Source organism: Macaca nemestrina, chromosome 13 (assembly GCF_043159975.1).
Source record: "Macaca nemestrina isolate mMacNem1 chromosome 13, mMacNem.hap1, whole genome shotgun sequence".
Taxonomy (NCBI): Eukaryota; Metazoa; Chordata; class Mammalia; order Primates; family Cercopithecidae; genus Macaca; species Macaca nemestrina.
Window position 1 is genome coordinate 59477574 of NC_092137.1, and position 21478 is coordinate 59499051.

The 21478-nt window shown below is 37.8% G+C and overlaps 1 long non-coding RNA gene across 11 annotated transcripts in view; it reads right to left on the reverse strand.

Moving 5' to 3' along the window:
- Window positions 1–1348: 1348 nt before the first annotated feature.
- Window positions 1349–21478, reverse strand: part of LOC105465085 (uncharacterized) — a 152159-nt gene continuing 132029 nt past the window's right edge. For 2 of the 11 annotated variants that reach the window (XR_011611750.1, XR_011611748.1), the window contains exons 5-8: window positions 12184–12388; window positions 4367–4474; window positions 2902–3017; window positions 1350–1573 (exon numbers count right to left, since the gene is read on the reverse strand). This is a non-coding gene — a long non-coding RNA (uncharacterized lncRNA). Of the gene's footprint in view, window positions 1574–2897; window positions 3018–3589; window positions 3774–4366; window positions 4475–11800; window positions 11858–12183; window positions 12389–13164; window positions 13293–21478 lie in introns of all 11 variants that reach the window. The other 9 variants (XR_011611752.1, XR_011611751.1, XR_011611749.1 and 6 more) reach the window with 8 other exon arrangements.

Below are 21478 nucleotides of genomic sequence, written 5' to 3' on the forward strand. Positions count from 1 at the left end.
ACAATTTTTCGATTTTCATCTGGTTATTAGTAGGCTCTGAGTTTCTGTGGTTCAGTGCAGATGGAATCAAAATGAACCAAGAGTGTTCCACATACAGTTTTGCAAGTCTAAGTACAACCATTTCCCCCCGCTTAATCCTCGGCTTAGTGCTGGTGTTCAGTGGTGGCAAAAGAGGTTTCCCACTTGCATCTCTGTTCCAGTTTAGCTAGACCCAGACCACTCAGGAAAACCTGGGGTCCTGCCAATTTCATCTGCCTCTCCTCTGTTGAGAATGGAGTGTGTTAATCTTCTAGTTTACAGAAGATAGAATTCAGGAAGATAGCGTTGATTTCTAATTACTTTTTATCCTGTCCTTTAACATTTTCTGTTTGATAATGCTTTGTAATGTATCTAATCTAGTAGTACAATTGCAGAAACACTGGAGATGTGTGCTGAAAAATATTTTACTGATGGACAATATTATTTAAAACAATTGTAAAACCACTGAACCAGAGCAGTAGAAGCATTTCACTCCATCTCTGGCTTGGATTGGTGTTTTTAGAATCCTTGGCATGACCTATTTTCTTTGTAAACTCTGTGAGATAGTTCTTAGGGTAAAGAAGGCCAGAATGGTAATGGCATTGCATTTTTTTTTTCCTTCCTGACCGTGTAGCTGGTTTTACCTATGAAAATGAGTTAATGTACTAAATGCCCCATTGCCCATTCTTCATGGTTCACCCTAGTCATAACGGTGCAAGTGGGCTTTATCTAAATGATGGAGGAATTGACAACAATCAAAAAGCAGCTCAGCCTCAACTCTCCTTTCTCATACAGCAACCAAAATCACAGCACAGAATCACAGAAGCTCGGGGCAGGTAACAACCAGACAATGTCGAAAATTTCACTTAAGCTATTATTTTTTATTAAATCTAAGTAATATCTAATAATAATTGAGATGAATTTATTTAAACCAAATGACTAATATTTAATGCTCACTTTTCTAGTTAGTCACCATTGTGACTCCTCATGTGACCCTAAGTCACCTTGGATTCACCTTAATTTCCTAAACAGGCATGCAAATTCTGTTCATTATGCACAAAGCTCTTTTTGCAATGGTGAGCATTGTCTCACCTCCTCTTGACTTTTGTTAATCTGACAGCTACACAGTCCTTTCTTGGGGAATATTGCAAAGCATCTTCAATTCAATTGCATTTCTGTGGTCGTGGGGTTTTATGTAATTACAGAAGTTCTGTAGTTGATTTGAATGTTATATCCCTGTTGTGGAATTATGTTTGGACTTTATCCTAAAGGACAGGGAAGGGATTGTGTTTGTTTTGTTTGAACATTTCTTATCACAGAACTATGTTGGAGACAAACCCCAATGACACAAACATTCAAATACCACCTTCAGATGTAATATTGATTTATAAAACAACAGTGCACAGCTGCCAAGCTTCACTCTTGAATACAGAGGGTCTTCAATTCCCAACAAATTACTGGCATTTCTACCAATTTACAAATTAGAGTTTCCTCAGAATATCTCACAGTTCTTAATATTCCAGTCACCTTCCTTTTCAGCCTTCTCTCTTGAAATCTGTGTGTGGGGAGGAGGGAGGAGGGAGAAAGTAGAGCATTTGTAAAATTGGAGTTAAAAAAATCTAGATCAACTTTTATCCTTAGGCAAATTATGCACAGAGTTAAATTAAACCACTATATGTACTTGTAGATTGAAGAATCAGAGGTGGAGGAGGGGTCAGAGACACTGAGATCAAAGTTTCTGTTCTTTGAACAAAATCCCTTTGAAAAGCCCCCCATGCCACCTATCCTGCTTGTTAATGTTTTGACTGGGAGTGTCTAGCCGTGTCATCGGCAGCCGAATATTTTTAGTACCATATTTTGTTTCATTTTCTGTGTGCAGCTAGCTCTACTTAGCAAAGCACCAGATCCTTTGCCAGCTCTGTTCTATGTCTCTTAGGGGAATATTTTTGTTAATTGCAAATATTTGATTGACAAACATAGGATGCAATTAGTAGTCAGGCACAGTAGGAATGTGCAGTGAACTGGATCCCTGAACCAAGGGATCTCAACTCTCTCAGCTTGATCTGAAATCGACTAGAGCATTTCAACCATATGTTTGCCTCAAACTTTCTCTTTCCTATGAATGTTGCTTATTTCCCCAAACTAGCTTCTTTTCACCTTGGCTCACTGAGGGAGCTAATTCCTCTATGATCAAGCCAAATGAAGAAAGAAAATTCTTCGCAAGTTTCAGTCTAGTGGGGCTATTTGACCATGGCTGTAAAAATTAATGCGGACAAAATTACACTTGCCAGTTGTTTCTCTCCAAAGCCCTAGGTGGAAAAAAGAATCTAATCTCTTCTGAATTCACACATTTTATTTTTCATAGCTATTTAAAACAACCTGGCATCATCTGATTATCTTTATCAATTACATTTTGCTTCTTTATACATACAGCAAGATGAGCTGTTTGTTCTGTCTTACTGCAGTATGTGAAATAAATTTCTGTTTTCAAAATATACCATTTATTTTGAAGGTATACTGTATGCCACAAATCAATGGGAGGTACTGGAATCTGATGCTATCAGATATTCTAAACTTCCTTCCCCTGTGAGAAATTAATTGCAACTCACAAAATTTGAGGGGAAAGAGCAAACTTCAAAGCCTTAAGTACCAGCTTTAAAAAGTCTTAAGAAAATGTACGCTGTTTTCCCAGATACATGATGTAAAAAACAAAGTTGAAAACAAAAAAAAAACAATGTAGTCAAATTGGGGTTGTGGCTCTAAAACACCAGTTCTCAATTTTTTTTTTTTTTAACTCACTGATGCAATTCACATGTTATTTTAGGGGGATGAGTTATACAACATGAGTTGCTCTCTCTAAAGGATAAGCAAGGAGTTACCAACATTGTGGGTGAAGAGATAAGACATCTCTCAAAGCTGGAGGAAAGCATACTGTACGCTTATGAACATTCTGCAAGTTCATGGCAAATGATGTGGGGTCTTCAACGAAGATGGGGAACCTGAAACCCAGGGAGATTTTAAATTAGTTCAAGGACACACTGGAAGTGCTCGGTGATATGGAAATACAGGGCAGGAATCCTGACATGCAGCCCATGAAACCAGAATGCTTGTCAAGTCTGTCAATTATAATGTGCCACATTCCAAATAAAGCTTTAAAAACGGGTGTCACAAGGCTGCAAGGCACGGCTGTGGTTCATCTTGACCATCCTCCTGCCTCTAGAAAAGCTGTGATTAATTTTTTAAAACTAGCAGTTTGCTTCAAACATACAAATAAAAGGTGCTCTTCATGTTTAGAATTTAAATAAAACCATAGTAGAGCAAACTAGGAATTTGGAAAAATAAGAAAACAATCTCATGTTCTCTTGTTTTTCTCTCCTTTTTTTCCCCCTTCTTGGAATGATGATCCTAAGCTCAGTGACCATGAAACTATTGGGATGAATCTGGTTTACTGCATACAGCACTGACACAGTAGCTCCTTGGGTGTCTGTGTGCCCTGTGGCTTTTGCCATTAGTCAAGGCATTATCTAAACTGACCACATCAGCTAAGGCCCCCTCACTCACATAAGCTCACCATATGCCTGGATGCCATAGATCCTTGGAAATAGACAAGTTTAGAGGTGGAAGGGATCAGGAAGGAAATGCACCCATTCAACAGATGAGACATTAGAGGCTCAGCAAGTGGTGACTGTTTTGAATAACTTGAAGTAATACCAAAGCCAGCTTCTGAATGCTTTAATGGTTTGAGCCCTGCAAGCCTGGAAGAGTATGAGGTATGGGGAAGAAATCAATAAGAAGAATAAATTGAAGCAGCTACACAGATAGATTTGACTGATCTAGTGACAGTCAAGATGAACATTTTGTATGTGGGGAGGTGGGGCTGGTGAGGGAAGGACGGTGTATGTTTTTTAGATTAGAATAAGCTAACACCTCAGGTGATGAGTCCATAACCTCAAACTTTCTGATAGGAAACCAGATAATGCACTGGATACATTTTTAAGGTATATATTTCCCTAAATGCTGCCTTCAGAGAAAACTAGTGGCCCTCAGGCAATCAGGTCTCTTCTCAGAATTTTCTCATTTGTCTCAGTTTGCAGTTCATTTGCTAATGCTGTGGCCTGTAAGTGAGCTCACATCTAAGATTGTAAAGGCTTGTGTATGGGGACTCTTCTCTTTTTTTATAACTCTTAGTAAGTACTCTGCCATTCTACCAGAGGCTGGCAAATGTAAGGGTGCACCAGAAGCACCTTCAAGGCCTGTTAAAATGCAGATTGCTGGGCTCCATCCTCAGAGATTCTGTATAACAGGTTTGAGGTAGGGCCCCAAAATCTGCATTTGTATAAAAACTCACAGATGCTACTAATGCTGCTGTTCCAAGGACCACACTTTGAGAAACACTGCTCTTTATACAGAAGCAATCTTCAGTGTATGTTATTGATTGAAAAATCCTCATGTTAACCTGTATAAAAATAGATAATAAAAGAGTTGGAGAATAAAATAATATTGGCATGTACCAGTTGCTCAATAAATATTTTTGACTGATTGAGTTGAGGATTGATGTTACTCTCCATTTACTTATACTGCTCAAAACAAATTATGAAGTTGAGTAAATTCCAAAACTTTTTTCTCTTTTAGCCATATCCCAGACTGGGTTCAAATACCTTTATCTAACATTTTTAAACTTTAGTTTTCTCAGTTTTACATTGGGGGAAATAGGGATATTGTAGAGGAGTAAATAAAATAACTTTTGTTGCAGTTCTTCTTAGCAGCATGCTTTAGTGTAAACATCCCGCTTTATCTTATATAACTATTGGTGAAAATAAATTTGCCAACTGGGAGGGGCCCTTCTTCTCTTTGAAATGAATTGGGAGGCATTGTTTAAAATAAGAAGTACATCTTAAATTACGCCTCAATATCCAATGATCTAAATGCGTAGAAATCTATAGGAAGCCTGTTATTAATGTGATCTGTGTGAAAAAGAGTATAGAAATCCTCTGTACTAAAAAATATTTTTATTAGAACATTTGAAGCCATTAATCAGTTTGTTTTAATTTATAGGGAATCACTAAATGGTTTAATGGGCTAGCATATAATGAATAAACAATGGGAAACCTTAAAAATCAGGAGACTAAGTGGCCCAGATGTTCATCAGCTGTTTTGGAAGCATATACACCTGTGGCTTAGTATTCAAAAGTTAAGAATATTTTATGTACATTTGTTAGTTTTCTAACAAAAATATCTTCTAAAAATTGTAAACACAAGTAAATAAAAAGAAAGCAATATGAAAAAACATTTCAGAACAGATTTACATTTCTTTATATAAATAAAAATGAAGGATTCTTATATTCCAGATGAGTTTTTATCTTCACATGAAATTAGAAGTAGATGACTCAGTTCTAGATAACAAATATATTATTTACATATTTATTTTAATTTAACTTACAAGAAAATTTACAGAGTTCTTACTATGTTCCTGGTGTTATTTTAAGTGCTTTATGAATATGAAGTCATTTAATCCTCATACCCCACGAGATGGGTATAATTGGGATCACCTCCATTTAACAATTAAGAAAACTGAGGCACAAATAAATTAAGAAAATTGCCTATAGTCACATAGCTAGTAAATAGCATAGCAAAGATTTGAACCTTAGTGATGTGGGGCTGTGTTCCTGCTCATCCTACACTACTGTCCCAGTGACCCCAGTGATAAATGCTGGACTGGGCGATATGATGCAATGTATAAGTGGCACACCTTCATGGTTGTTAAGACTCAAGTGCTAAAGGACAAGTGCCAATATTTATGGTGTATAGACTGGGCCACAAACTAGAGAGCCCAAGATACAATCTGGCTTGTGGATATGTTTTATTTGCCTCATACAACATTTGAAATTTTTCAGCTAATGGGTTAAAATGAAAAATTATATAAATATTCCAGATTTTTCGTCATTTAAAAAACACAAAACTTAAAGAAACATTGACTATGCCCAAATTTGGCGTGAAACAAACAGATGGCATTCAATTCTCTCCTATTTGCTCCAGTCTCTGACATTCACACAATGTGTATATATGCATTTCTATCAGATGCATGCCGTTCATTTATTTTACTTGCTGAGTCCCTGAGTTGACCTATGTATGTGTGTCCTGAGAAAGGGGTGTTGGATGTCCTGGGACAGGTATTGCCTGGGATACTTGGAGAAGTTTCAGGAAGAAAAGTTATTTGCACTAAACTTCAAAAGAGGAGGACAGGTGGTTGTAACAAGATTGCAGTGAGCCTTCTGATTTTTTCTGACACCCTAGAGTGTATCCATACAAAATAACTCTTCTAAATTCAGCCAAAATAATGAGGAGATGTTGCAGTGTTCTGACACTTATTTTTGTAGTGACTACCATTTGACTAGTCAAAATATTCTTGCCTCATTTTTTATTCACTGTAGTAGTATTGCTAGTCTCACTTCTCTGAATTAGAAAGAAAGCTCCTTCTAAGAAACACACTACACGGAGACAGGGATCTGTTTGTCCTGATCAATACTATATTTCTAGAACCTAGTGCTGTGTCTGGAACGTTGTAAAAGCTCAGTAATGTTCTAGGAAAAAAGACACTGGGGAAGACAAAATAAAAGAAAGAGGAAAGGGGGAAGGGAAGAAGGAAGGAAAAAAGGAAGGGAGGAAGGGAGAAAGGGAAGAAGGAAGGAAGGAAGGAAAGAAGGAAGGAAGGAAGAAAGGAAGGAAGGAACGAAAAGGAAGAGAGGGAGGGAGGGAGGAAGAAAGGAAAGAAGGGAGGGAAAGAAGGAGAGAAAGAGCAAACAAAACAAGGCATCTGATGACTTCTCTGTGAGTTCTCTCCCTCACTAAGTGTTAGTAACAGTAACGGCTGTTGCTGATATACATCTAAGAATAGCACAGGAACTTAGTGGGAATTGTGAGATTGTACAAGCTCTTTCTATGTTTGATAAAGGTCAAATTTGCAACTTATTTAAAAAATCAGGTAAAGCCATGATGTATCAAGGCATATTTCCTAGATGGCCCACATTGGGAAGGCCTGCTTGCTGTGAATGTAGACTCCCATGTTCCCCCCACCCTCTGTGATCTAATGACACACAGGGATTATGTATTTATACATGCCAGGTAATTCCTTTGCACATTCAATTTTGCACACCAAATTTTGGTGGAAATAGCCTTAGGTGGAGAAGAGGTCTTAGCAACCTGTAATTTGAGCCTGAAATCACAAAGTTCACACAATCCAATTAAATTCAGTTGAGTTGAAAATTATACAGTTAGTTTTGAATAGATGCTAAATCAATCTGACACTTCTTGATTAAGCTGAATTTTTACCTGACTGGTGGGTGCTTCGTTAATGTAAGTTTATGTGCTGCCATGTATCTGCCAAAGTGTCATTAAAATTCTCTAGACACAGAATTTGGGAATTGGTTGTTTTATTTATTCATTTGTTATTTTAACTAGGTTGATTTAATTATGAAATATGCAAACTACAAAAGTAACAAAATTTTATTTTGTTTGGTTGATACGGTGGTTTAAACAAGTGAACGTGGCCTGGGCACTATGACTCACGCCTGTAATCTCAGCTCTTTGAGAGGCCTAGGGGAGGATGGATCACTTGAGCTCAGGAATTTGAGACCAGCCTGGCCAACATGGTGAAGCTCCATCTCTACTAAAAACATAAAAATTGGCTGGACATAGTGGTGTGTGCCTGTAATCCCATGTACTTGGGAGGCTGAGGAATGAGAATCACTTGAACCGGGGAGGCAGAGGTTGCAGTGAGCCGAGATTGTGCTGCTGCACTGCAGCCTGGGTGACAGAGTGAGACTCTGTCTCAAAACTAAATAAATATGAGATGAAAAGAAAAGAGTGAATTTAGATGTCCTTATGAACATGCTTTGCCCAATTTGGCCACAGGCTCCATCACTTCCCATTATATTTCACCAGGTTGTATTACACATTGATGGTACTAGCTCAAGTATTTGGGCTTGCAACCTTAAAAACCAAAATAAAACAAAACGAAATTATGAGCTGACAGTCTAGGACATAACTCTACTCTATATGGGATCCCAAATCCAACCATCCCTCACCACCTCCACTACCACCACCCCAGTCCAAGCTATTATTATCTCTCATCTAAAGTAATGTTATAATCTAATTATGGGTCTTTCTGTTTCTCTTACTGTCATAGCTCTATGTTCTCTACACAAAAGCCAGCTCAAACAGCTCGTAACCCTCTCATAGCTTCCCATCTCATTGGAATAAAATCCAACAATTTTACCATAGGATTCATGAATGCTGTTTACAAAATATTTATAGGTCTCTGCATAGTGGACACATGGTAGAATTGTGCTCCCTGCCCACACACACCTGTCCCTTCTCTCCTCCTCCGCCATCATTGCATGTGGTTATATGACTAGAGCTGGCCAGTGAGTTGTTTGTGGAAGTGCTATGTGTCCCTTCCATGCTGGAACATTAATTGCTGATATGAGATCTTTCAGAGATGTCTTTCCTCTGATAATATGTTTGGCAATGATTTTGACAGTGGTTTCTCTGTCCATCTGTTTCCCGGGATGAGGCTGACACAGTGCAGAGCCTCCAACCTAACTGTGGTAGACATGATGTGAGCAAAAAATAAACCTTTCGTGTTTTCAGCCATCAAGATTCAGGGTTGTTTGTTACCATAGCATAATCGGGCATATGCTGACTGCTACTCTGACATTTGTCTACAAGGCCTATGTGAGCTAACCTCCACCTATATCTCTCTGACCTCATCCCCAACCTCTTTTCTCCTCTCCCTTTCTGTTTGGCTCTATTTGCTTTCCTAGTGAATTCCAGCTTTCTGCCCAATACTGGGCCTTTGCACTGTTTAAGCTACTTTATGGATGCATCTTTCCACGTTCCCTTACTTCATCAAGATCTTTGCTCAAAAGCCTCCTTCTTAGGGGGAGAATCCCTGACTACAGATACAAAACAGCACCCTTTATTATTCTATTGCTATCCTGTTTATTTTTCTCTATACCTGGGATAGTTTTCCTTTATTATTTTACTTTTCTGCTTCTAAAACTGAAATATGAACTCCTTGAGGGTAGGGACATTTTGTTCACAGGTGTTTTCCCAGCAGCATGAGCAATGCCTGGGGTAGAGTAGATAATTAATAAATATTAATATTTGATGAATTAATGAATTACTCATTCATTCTTATCACACAACTATCAGTTTTCTCATCTGAAAGTATGGCTTAACATGACCCTCAACCTACTCTACAATGTTATGTTATACTTTTAGAAGTAGACAGTACAATATATTTTATTTTCTCACCACAATGGTAGGTTAATTCACTTAAGTGTTCCCGTCTAAGGTGTCAAGAGGAAGCATCCAATAAATAATGCATTTGAGGCCAATGGGTTTGACCTTTGGGTTCCTCAAGTAGTTTACAGTCTTACACTTTTTTCTTATGTTAAAATAATTTCAGAAGGAACTATGAGAACTGGCATGCAATGAAAGGCTGCACATACAGTTGAAATCCTTCACTCTTCTCAAAAGTGAATCTGGGTATCATTTATCTTGGAGGCATTAGCAGAGTTTTGCTTTGTCATACAACGTCTATTGATTCTTTTCTAGCAGCCTTGCATGAAAATTAATATGGAATTTAAGCAATGACCTCTTCTAGAAATAGTGAACATGTAATTTTTTATGCTGAGCCTTCTAAATGTCTAGTAATGGAGTATGGGTCACACTGAAATAGAAGCTTCACTTTCTAACCTGAATTTTACACAATACAATTTTACCTATAAAAGCATATCTCAGTAAACTCTAGAAATATAAATTTGTAATTTCTTCCTAGAGTCAGCCATACAATACAATTACCATGAGAAGATTGCTTTAAACATGCAATTATAAACTTGGTATGATTCTATAAATTGCCTGTAATTTATTTATAAATCTGCTGCAAGGGCTAATGTTTAACACACGCAGATATTTTTTTATGCTCCCTTTCCCTTCAGTTCTGTCATATCATTCGATAAATATACTTAATGAGGGTTTATTATGGAAGTAAAATAATCTAAACAGTATTGTATGGTCTACTGTATTATGAAAGAGTGATTTTAAAAGCCTATTAAAGTCCCTGCTTAGGCTTGTCCAAGTTAGCATAAGTGAGGAATGATAACCTAGAAGAAAATTCCTATTTTGATTATTCAATCAAGTATATTCTCTTGTATTATTCAATCAAATCAGCATTTTTCTCATTCTGCTACTCGATGTCTATAAGTCACAGTCAGATAAAACTATAAAAGTCAAGAGAGTAATTTCTTCTTCATGGTCTGTCTATGGTATTAAAAAGACCAGGTTTTGAGTCAACTTTTTCACCCACCAAAAACACGGGGGAGAAACACAAAACCCTTACAAAAGATTACTGTAAGTTCTAAGCATCGATTTGCTTTTTAAAAAGAAATATGTTAAGTATTAAATATTTGTAGCTAGATTTTGCAAGTTCTGTATATAACAGGCAAATTTGTTGTGATATTATAGTCAAAGAGATATACTTTAACCTTGCTGACAATGACATGCTTCCTTTTGATTGGTAAAATGGGATTCCCCTAGTAAGTGAGACACAGAGGGTAATTCATGACATTTTTGGATCACAGAAAGGTCTTACATATCTAATCCCAATCCAGGTGACGAAATTTACCCACTCTACTATGCTCTCCAAAGAAAATAAACATTAATCAAGCTCTCCCCAATAAATCTCCCCAGAACTTGAGTTCTGGGGTCCTACCCTAATCATCTTTAGATCCTTAGCACTCAGCTGCACCCTTCACCCACTAACTACTTGAGGTATGCTATATAAAATGATAACACAAGTAAGCCAGCACCAGAAAGGTGTTAAAACAAACGTGGAGAACTGAAAACAATTCTACCAGGATCCCACACAATATGTATGTATTTACATGTACAAATACAAACGACCAGAGAAAAGCAAGGAAAAGGCAATGCTGGAAATGCTTTATCATTCAACATAAATAACACCGATATGTGTATCATCGAAAAGGTACTGGGCACCCCATAGTTATAGCATCTGGACAGGTGACTGTATTTTTCTGTTACTTTTCTCATAGTCTTTTGAGGGCAACCTAGCACAACAGTTTTCAAGAAAACTCCCCCTTCCTTTTTTATTTTTAATATTTTTTTAAGGAAAATGCTGCACTACCTCCCCCGAAATAAATTATACTAACAATTTCAACAACCTCAATATATGAAGAAGATAAAAGTAAAGGTAGAAGAGTCACTGTGCTGATTTCTTTTTACATACCACATATGGCAGCCATCATGGCAATGTTTAAGGCCATTACAGAGAACTCGAGGGCTCCTAGTTAGGAAAGCAGTGACCCAGATCCATGGGAAATAGATATTTTTCAATTGCACTAGACAGATGCATATGTATCGATGTTGCATGCACTAAATAAATATATAAAGATATAAATTGACTATATATGTATATATATACACACGTATACTCACACACACATATATATATCTCTATATGATAGAGACCATAATTTGGTTCCATATTGTGATTGTGGAAAACAAGTGGTGATATATTTTTCTTCTATTGGACATATTTTCAGAATCATGCCTGGGGATTTATATGCATACCCTGTGCCATTTATAACAGTGCTACAAATAACGAGGATTATGCTCATTAGCAAACATTGCCACTTTTTTGAAGGGGATGCTAGGCAGACATGGCTGAAATGAAAGTCTTTTTTAGACAGAAGCGACAAACCTGGAAATAGGAATCTATATCTTGGTCCTGTGACTGTTTAGTGCAGTGTTTCATGAGCTAAAAAAGAGAGAGAGAGAGCACAAGAGAGAAAAATGGTGCTTTGTATAATATCTTACAAGCACTGCAAGGAAATCTGATGTTCATCTTAAACAGGCACAGCTCTGATTTTGCCATCGAGTTTCTCAGAAATATTCACCGTATCTAAAGAACTTCTGCCTTGAAAGAGGGGAAAGGGGAACTTAACCAAACAGTTCTTTTGAAAAATCTTTTCTCTCTACTGGCAAGTTTGGACAAATAATGGACATGAAGGAAAGACAGCTTTTTGTAAGAAATTAAAACTTCGTTATCAAGTTGCCCTTTGATATTCTCAATCCCCGTCTTACCCCATTTTCTCATCTGTGTAGCCTGTGTTGCGTTTGCAGTTGTTTTTCTTAAGGATAATTTTTGCTTCTAAATACTGAGAAAGAATAATCAGGTGCTTGAGAAGTGGTGTCTCTGCTCATCTCCCCACACGTGACTGCTTTCTCTCTGGTGCTTTGTCATGGTGCCTCCAGAACAGACTTCCTCAGCTTCCTTTGTTATCCTCGCCTGATAAATAAACAGCACAAAATTACCGAACTTATTATGGTAATTGAGAGAAGGGAACGGAATGCTGAGCCTGCCCCCCTATCTGTTACGCTGCCATTGCAAAAGTTGGGCAAACCTGTGCCAAACCTCAGCTGATAGTGTAACATCAGCCCCTCTCCTGTGTGCCCCCCTTTATTGCCGTAGCCCCCCACCTTCCACGATGATTGCTTTCTGTCCATCTTGAGCTGGGTGTCACTTCATTTAGATTTACATCAAGTAGTAAATTAAAATAATCACTCAGCAAACACTCTGAGCTCAGTTTTCCCTTTCAGTCAGGAGTTGCGCGAGCTGCTCGAAGCATTCAAGCAGAAAATATTGCTGTCTAGATATTTGTCCTCTGGGTGATAAAGGAGGCATTGTCTTGGGACCCACTCAGGCCTCGGAGCCGATCGTCGCTGTGCATCACAGCTGTGAAGTGCGCTTTGTTATGTGTCTGAGGATTCGGGTTCAGGACCTTGTTTTTCTTGAAATACCAGACTGATCAGAGTTGCATATGTTCGGGGGAAATCAGGGGTCGGTGGTTCTCTGTCCACATTTTTACTAGATTATTCTTGGACAGAACTCTGGGAAAATACCCTGCAGCATAAACCATCCCAAGAGTTTTGCTTTGTTTTAATTCATTTTCTTTCTTTCTCTTTCTTGCATCTTTATTTTTTTTTTCCCCCTCCGTATTCTGCATTGTTACAGTCCTGGAAAATGCTGGAGTTTATCTGCATGAGTCAGAAACAAAGGCTTACGGCATTGCTGCTTCCTTTTGCGTGGAACCTGGTGCCATAATGTACCGAGTTATAAACCTGCTTCTTTGTGTTCTCATTGCAGTACATCTATCTGCCCATTTAGAAATCAAAATGCAGAGTTCGGTCACCTGGGATGAAATATAGAGTGGGCTAAAGAGGCTTTTCACCATTTGCAAATGATCAGTGGGATCTTGAAACAAAACAAGGAGTCGATAGGAGAAAACAAATTGGAAATTTAGCTCCCAATGAGAATGTTTTTAAAAAGATAATTATCACTTGTAAATCTTAAAGTCATCACATTTTTATTTCAGCTATTTTGTAGGTATGCTATTGCTAAGGGTGTGAAAGAGTGAAATATTTACTACTCTAAGTAGTGATAGAAAAACATTAAATGATAAGGAGCGTGGTTGCAGACATAGGAATAAAAATTGAAATTTTTAGTCAATTATCTAAATTTTTACAAATAGTTCTGCGTGCTTGGCTTATTGACTACCCTTATCAATTTTTGGCTAGAAATTTGGCATCTTTCTATATTTAAGCCAAGCTAGCTACAGTGAATGTGTTATTTGATATATTCCTTATGTCTGTGCTCTGGCTAAATATACATTTTTCAATTATAAAATTCTCCATTCCTACATAGAAAGAGCATTACTATTACAAGCCAAAAAGAAATAAAGGAATGAGATGGACATGTATGTATCACAGGCACATATATATGGTCATGTGCGTGATGTGCTCATGAATGAATGATTTCATGTTTTTGAATTAAGTGAGTTCCCCTTTGGAGTATTTTCATGGTGACCTCACTGTAACCAGCTGCAAAGCTTACCCTTTCAACCACTGTATCTATAGGAACCAGAGGTGCCATTAAAACCAGCAATGCTAAGTCCTTAGATTATGCCAATGAAAATAAATTGAATCACCAGAGTAAAATCATAGATGGCTTCCAGTCATTTATTGTGGTTTGTGATGTTTTATGTCCAAGTCCCAATCTAGTTCATAAGTATAGGTAAAAGGAACCAAACTAGAAAATTTGGTTCTGATTGGCTTGGGCTCCAGAGCCAGAGTCTTATTTAATTCCCCTCTCTATCACTGGTAGCTGAGTAACCTTGAGTAAATTACCCAGTCACTCTGATACCTCAATTTTTCCATCTGTGCTTTGGAAATATTATTAATATGTACCTTATAAGTTTGTTAAAATTGTTTAATGAATAATGCATATTAAATGCTTAGAATGATGTCTGGCACATAGCTAATATTCAGCAAATATTTTATTAGTGATAATGATGATAATAATGATAATAATTTCTACAACAAGAATAAAGGTAACACTTATCTAGGAAACACAACTAAGGTGGAATAGATTTGTCCTACTTTTCCAAGGTTGGTATACACATTAATATTAGGTTGTCCTGGGGCTGGGTGAAGTGGCTCACACCTGTAATCCTAGCACTTTGGGAGGTCAAGGCAGGTGGATCACCTGAGGTCAGGAGTTCGCGATCAACCTGTCCAACATGGTGAAAACCCATCTCTACTAAAAATTAAAAAAATTAGCCGGTGCAGTGGCACGTGCCTGTAGTCCCAGCTACTCGGGAGGCTGAGGCATGAGAATCACTTGAACCCAGGATGCAGAGGTTGCAGTGAGCCAAAATCTCACGGCTGCACTCCAGCCTGGGTGACAGAGTGAGACTCCATCTCAGAAACAAAAACAAACAAACAAACAAACAAACAAACAAAAATTAGGTTGTCCTGAATAACAGTCACAGTTTAACCATTTACTAATTGTGTGCATGGGCAAATTATTTTATTTTCTATGTAATAAGATAATAACTGGTTACTGTGGCTATTGTAAAGATGCAAATAGACTGTACACATCACTTGCTTAGTACCTGTGTGGCCTGAAGGGCTGCTCCTAAGTCGTATCATTCTCCAGGCCAAAAAATAAAAAAAGTATTTTTATATAACCAATTTGATATAAAATAATATTACAAACTTCAAGAGCTAGTTATTAAAAATTTAGAAAAAAGGGTAGAGAAGAAAATCTTAATATTTTTTTCTTGTGTAATTAATGTGTGTGAAAGCTTTTCAGTGTCCAGGCACCATCTGTTCAGGTGCAAGAAACTTCTCTTTATTTTTTTTCTTTTATTTTTTGATTTTCAGAATTACTGGGTCTGACTAAATCACAACTCCCACCATGAAAAAAGCTAGCAATGCTGATATTACTTACTCTGCCATGACTCTTTAGAACTTGTATATATTGATATAATATTGATCTTCTTACTTCTGAGCTTCCCTAGTACTATTTTGTAAAAGTCTAGTTATAATAGGGCTTGTGTCACTTCATCATCCATTGTGCTATTCATAGATATTGGTTTCCAGTAATTCTCTCAAAAGTTGCTTTTGTGCTTCATCGATGATGACTACAATTGTAAGTCTTGCCCAGAGGATGCGGAAAATGTGAGGAATAACTTATTCCCTGATCTTGTTAAGTTTACCGTTCAGAATTCTATAGTATTCCAATAGAAACAATATATCTCCAGCCATGCTTTCTCATGAACTAATTGGGCTATAATCATTGCATTTCTAGAATGTGATCTCTTTCAATGTTGTCTGCATCCCTACCTTCCACTCACTTCCACTTCCTCTAGCTAGAAGGGTAGAAAAAGAGGAAGGCATTGAGTGAGAAAAATGGTCCCATTTATACAATAAAGTCTGTCCTTTCTCCAGCATGGCCTAAATCTATCCAGAATTTCATGATGTGGCCACATCAGTTGGAGGCAATGAAGAACATTAATGGGAAGGACCCCTTGTTGTGTGGAGCAGTGGTCCGGGAAGCCTCAGGGGTGATAGTTGCAGCCACCTGGTAGATTGTCTAAATATGGTACAGAGCCTGCAGAAGGAATAGGGTGACTGTTTTGAATGCCAACAGTAATGGTCCCATGAGTAAGTGATGTCCGGGGTTACCCCCACGACCCTCAGGTGCTGCAGCCTGAAGCCAGCACTGTGATTGGTCAGAACATGGGTGTATAAGCATGGATCACACATAGTTCAAGCTCAAGGCTGGCAGAGGACTACAGGTAGTCCAGAGTCCTAAACTCTTCCTGTGTCTGATTTGAAAGTCATACAAAATCAGCATGTCAGCACCATTATGACATGATATTCCTAAAGAAATACTGCACCAACTAGCAGGAAAAATGCATTCACCAGGTCGCTTTCCTGGAACCAGATGGCCATGTGGCTCCAGGACAACCCCACAATGATCCCACAGGCTCAATCTCCAGAACTCTTGGGGCATCTGGTTGGCCCTATAAGTGCTGAAATGAAATGGGGTGTCAGAGCACCCCAAAGGAAAAGGATGAGTCAGGACTCACAAGAATCTGTATCTGAGTTCTGTTAGACCTGCTCACATGCTACCTGTGCCCAAAGAGAGACTTAAACAAATTTAAGAAAAATTTGATTAAGAAAAATTTGAGACTTAAAATTTTTGTGACGAATTGGAGTTTCTTTTGGCACAGGGAAGGAGAAGGAAGGAAAGAATAGGTATACAAAGCAGAGGCAATAGCCTGAGCACAACAGAGTGGAATGCAAATGGTCTAGTTTTTGAGGGAAATGCAGGGGCTAGTAGGGGCACTGAAGTAGGTGCAGATAGAGATTAGAAGTGAAATAGAAAAGTTAGGTGGAGATCAGGTTTTGAGGAGCTTTGAGTACAAACTATACCCTTATATATTTAAGGGGCTTACTTTGTGTCAGGCTCTGAGCCTTAGAGACATTATTCCAGGTTTTCGGGGGAGACGAGTAAATTGTTGAAAGGTTTTCAAGCAACACGGTGATCTGTGTTTTTGAAAGATTCCACTGGTAGAACTTTAAGGGTTGGATAACAGTGGATGAGACCATGAAAAAGGAGATTAAAGGGCTATAAAGTTACTTCTGGAGAGTGATGAAGAGAACCTCAACTAGGATCACAGAATGAGAATGGAGAAGAGGGAAGAATTCAATATTCTTGTAAAGGTAAAGTCAGCAGAATTTGGAGACTAATTGAATGGGTGCTGGAGGAATAGACTGGTCACTTGATATCTCTATAACTATGGTATCTGTTCATTAATTTAGTTCATGACATCTTGTGAAGCAATGTCTCTCCAAGTGCCAGACCTTGTGCAGGAAATACAGAAGATGGAGCAGGCCTGGTCGTGATGGACTTTCAGAGGTGGGATCACTTCCATGTTAAATATGCAGAGAGCTGGCCCTCTCCCTGAGCAGGCATAGGTTCCAGACTCCAAGAATTTGTGTTTTTAACAATCACCCCGAGTAACATGTTTCATCATGAGAGTTTGGGAAATTCTTCACAAAATAATGCATTTGGTTTTGGATGTGTTAAGATAATCTATATAGAGAGAAATTATACATGAATGCAGATACAGGAGATTCTACTACACTCACATAAGCATCAGAGGCAGAAGATGTTAAAAGGAGGTTTGCTAAGCTAATCTATGAGGTAAAACAAATGGAAGAAGCTAAAACCATAAGGAATAAGCTCTCTGGACAGTGTCCCTCTCTGGAACTGAGAAATGGAGCTGGAAACCTCTGCCAATAGAAATGTCCCATTCGTTGACTGAAAGATTGACTCAGCCTCCCATCCAAATCCAGCTTCAGGCTTTAGTATCAATTATGGTGACTGATATTGTGATTTTTTTGTTTTATAGTGGAGTGCCTGCTATGAAGCACACACAATGCTTATCTGCTGCTCCATTGGAAAGTCAATAGCAAAGAAGGGAAAGGATCTTCTGATTGGAGAGTGGAGGAGTTAGAAGATGGTTTTATGTTTACCGCAATGCCCTTTGTCCTCATCAGAACTGTGAAGTGGAATTTGATTTTGATGCAGTCTTTAACAAGGATGCTGTGTGTTATCCATGTGATCCCCTACTACTCTGAACCACAACATACACACACTGCATCTCGCAAGCCAGAATCCCCCAAAACTGGGTTGTTCCAGGTTTCAGCTTCTAATATCTAGCTTTCTTTCTCTCAGAGTCTCATTTATCCTTTTCTCCCAAAGGCAAAGCTGTTTTTATCTGATTACTTGCTTTCTATGAAAATTTTAGTGCATTTTATTGACTTAGTAGTTTATCTGACCCAGGTAGCATGCACTTTGATACAAAACTTTCAAAGAGACATGTCTTAACCAAAAGAATGACTTAATGATGAAATTTCAGACAGAAAGATATGTTTGTTCCGATTGAGAGAGGCTAACTAACCAAGTCAAGAAGAGGATGAACAAGGTTTAGGGAACAGTTCTTTTTACAATTTAAATTTTTAGATTTTAAATATAAGCTCTAAATATCAATGCAGGCCATATCAACTTCTTCATTGGACTACTTAGGACATTTAAATGAGATAACATATATAAAGCCCCAGCTCTAAGACTTGGGATTCAATAAATATCAGTTTTTTCCTTACACCCTCATCCCCATATGGGTGAGTGTGGGTTGCCCTGTAATCTTTTGCTGCAAGTTTCTTTTTTTTAGATTATTCAGTTAAAAATTCTATTTTATCCGGAAGAGATAAGGTTGAAAGAACGAACTAGTATTTATTGAGTGCCAAGTTTTAGGACTGGGGGTTATATGTGTATTACTTCATTTAAATGCTGGCAAATACAGTAGAAACAATTGCTACATGGCACGATTAAGTTGGGGATTCTGGAACAATAATCTTAGGGGAGTGCCATGCTGTTCCTGTGCAAAATAAGTAACTTGATGATTATTAGAAACAATATGACTAGTTTGCCTTAATTTTTTTATATGTACAGAATATTTAAAAATGGATACTTTCTGCTTAGGTACTCTACAAATTGGCACTCCAATTTTGCCAAATGCTCCTAATATCTGTTACTCTGACTGAAATAAATACACCATGAATAAAATGCTCACGTTTTAGAGTATGGATATTATGATATCGTTGTGGTGTCTCAGATGCCTTTCCCTTCTTTCACTTTCCCTTGCTCATGGGTATTCTGAATAGTAGAGGGTTGTCAAAGAACTGTGTGCTGGTGGAATGAAGTTGAGTTGCCATGCTTTCCTATTCAACCCCGACTCAAAGTGAGTGCATATGCTGTGCATTGGAAATGCTGTCACCAGTGTTCTGGCCGTTTGTAGGTATCAAATCACTAACCTTGCCAAAGAATAAGTTTGTGAACCTTCTTTTCAGAGGTTCTGTCTCTGATATTTCAGAACCATTCAATTATAATTCTGATGCTTTCTTTTATGTGGCAGTCAAGGGTTGTCAGCAAGGATAGAATTAAGAGAGGCACGTGAAGTGTGTTACGGCGGCTCATGCCTAAGGATCTCTATTTCTTTTGTTCGTGGTGACAAATGACAGCCTTAAAGATATTTGTCCCGATTCCTGACTGTCCCTATGCAGGTAAAAAACTTTCATTGAAGTCAAACAAGCTTCACTGAAGTTAATGGGAAGTAATGCCCTTGTAGGGAAGGGAGAACTAGGGTGATTAATTTTAATTAGCCAAATATAAACAAGCATGTGTCTACAAGTAGAGACAGGAAAGTGGAGATCTGTGACTTTTAACTTAGCTTTGGGGAGCTAGGTATGGCCATTTTGTACAGAATCAGATGAAACTATTTCAACTCAGAAACATAAGAATGCCCATAAAAAATAAAATCAATTTTCCCTAGCTGTATCTCTGAGATTCACCTTCAATACATAATTCAACAAAACTCCTAAAATATTACCACACATCAAACATGTTCCAGGCCTTTGGGAGAGAAAGACGACTACAACTGGCACCCCATATGGGGCTCACTTTTAGGTCATGGAAATACCTCAGTAAACAGTTGTGGTACAAGTCAATCATTAGTGTCTCCATCATTCATTTATTCATTGATTGATTCATTCAAGAAATATTCGGCACAGACATTCTAAGTATTTTGCCTCTGTTCCTATAACAGAGCATGTGCAAAGTACTATTAGAACCAAATGGGATAAAATTCTTGTTTTGCATGAAATGGTGAGTTGTAATCATGGAAAGATTCTTAGAGAGAGTGTCACTTGAGCTTAATTTTGTTAGCATTTAGTTAGGCAAAGTAAAAAGGGAAAGATATAAGAATAGGGGAACTATATAAGGAAAGGTGTTTATTAGGGAAATGCAAATCAAAACCAAATGCAATACCACCTTTCTCCTTCAAGAATAGTCATAGTGAAAAAATAAAAAAAATAGATGTTGGCATGGATGTGGTGAAAATGGAACACTTTTATACCATTGGTGGGAATGTAAACTAGTATAACCACTATGGAAAACAGTATGGAGATTCCTTAAATAACTAAAAGTAGATCTACCATTTGATCCAGCAGTCCCACTACTAGGTATTTACCCAGAGGAAAAGAAGTCATCATACGAAAAAGATATTTGCACAGGCATGTTTATAGTAGCACAATTTGCAATTCCGAAAATATAGAACAAGCCCAAATTCCCATTAATCAATGAGCGGATAAAGAAAACATGGTATATGCATACCATGGAATACTATTCAGCATAAAACGGAATGAAATAATGGCATTCGCAGCAACTTGGATAGAATTGGAGATCATTATTCTAAGTGAAGTAATTCAGCAATGGAAAATCAAACATTGTATGTTCTTTCTCATAAGTGGGACCTAAGCTATGAGGACACAAAGGCATAAGAATGATACAATGGACTTTGGGGACTTGGGGGAAAGGGTGTGAGGCGGGTGCAGGATAAAAGACTGCACATTGGTTACAGTGTACACTGCTCAGGTGATGGGTGTACTAAAATCTCAGAAATCATCACCAAAAAACTTATCCACATAGCCAAACAACACCCACTCCCTAAAAACTTATTGAAATAAAAAACAAATTATAAAAAGGAAAGGTGTGGAAGCACAGAAACTCATAGCATGTTCAGAAAATATTTGAAAATGTTCTAGTATAAGGGTCAGCAAACTACAGCCCACAAGCCATACCCAGCCCACCATTTGTTTTTGCACAGCCCATGAACTAAGAATGTTTTAAAATGTTAAATGGCTAGGGGAAAAAATGCAAAATAAAAAGACTATTTCATGGCATGTGAAAATTAGATGAAATTTGTATTTCAGTTTCCATGAATAAAGTATTATTGGAACACATCAACAACCATTCATATGCATGTTGTCTATGGCTGCCTTTGTGCTACAAAGGCAGAGTTGGGTGGTAGTAACAGAGAATGTATGGCCCACATAGCCTAAAGTATTTACTATTTCCCCCTTAATGGAAAGTTTACCAAACCTTACTCTAGTGTATGAGGTGCTG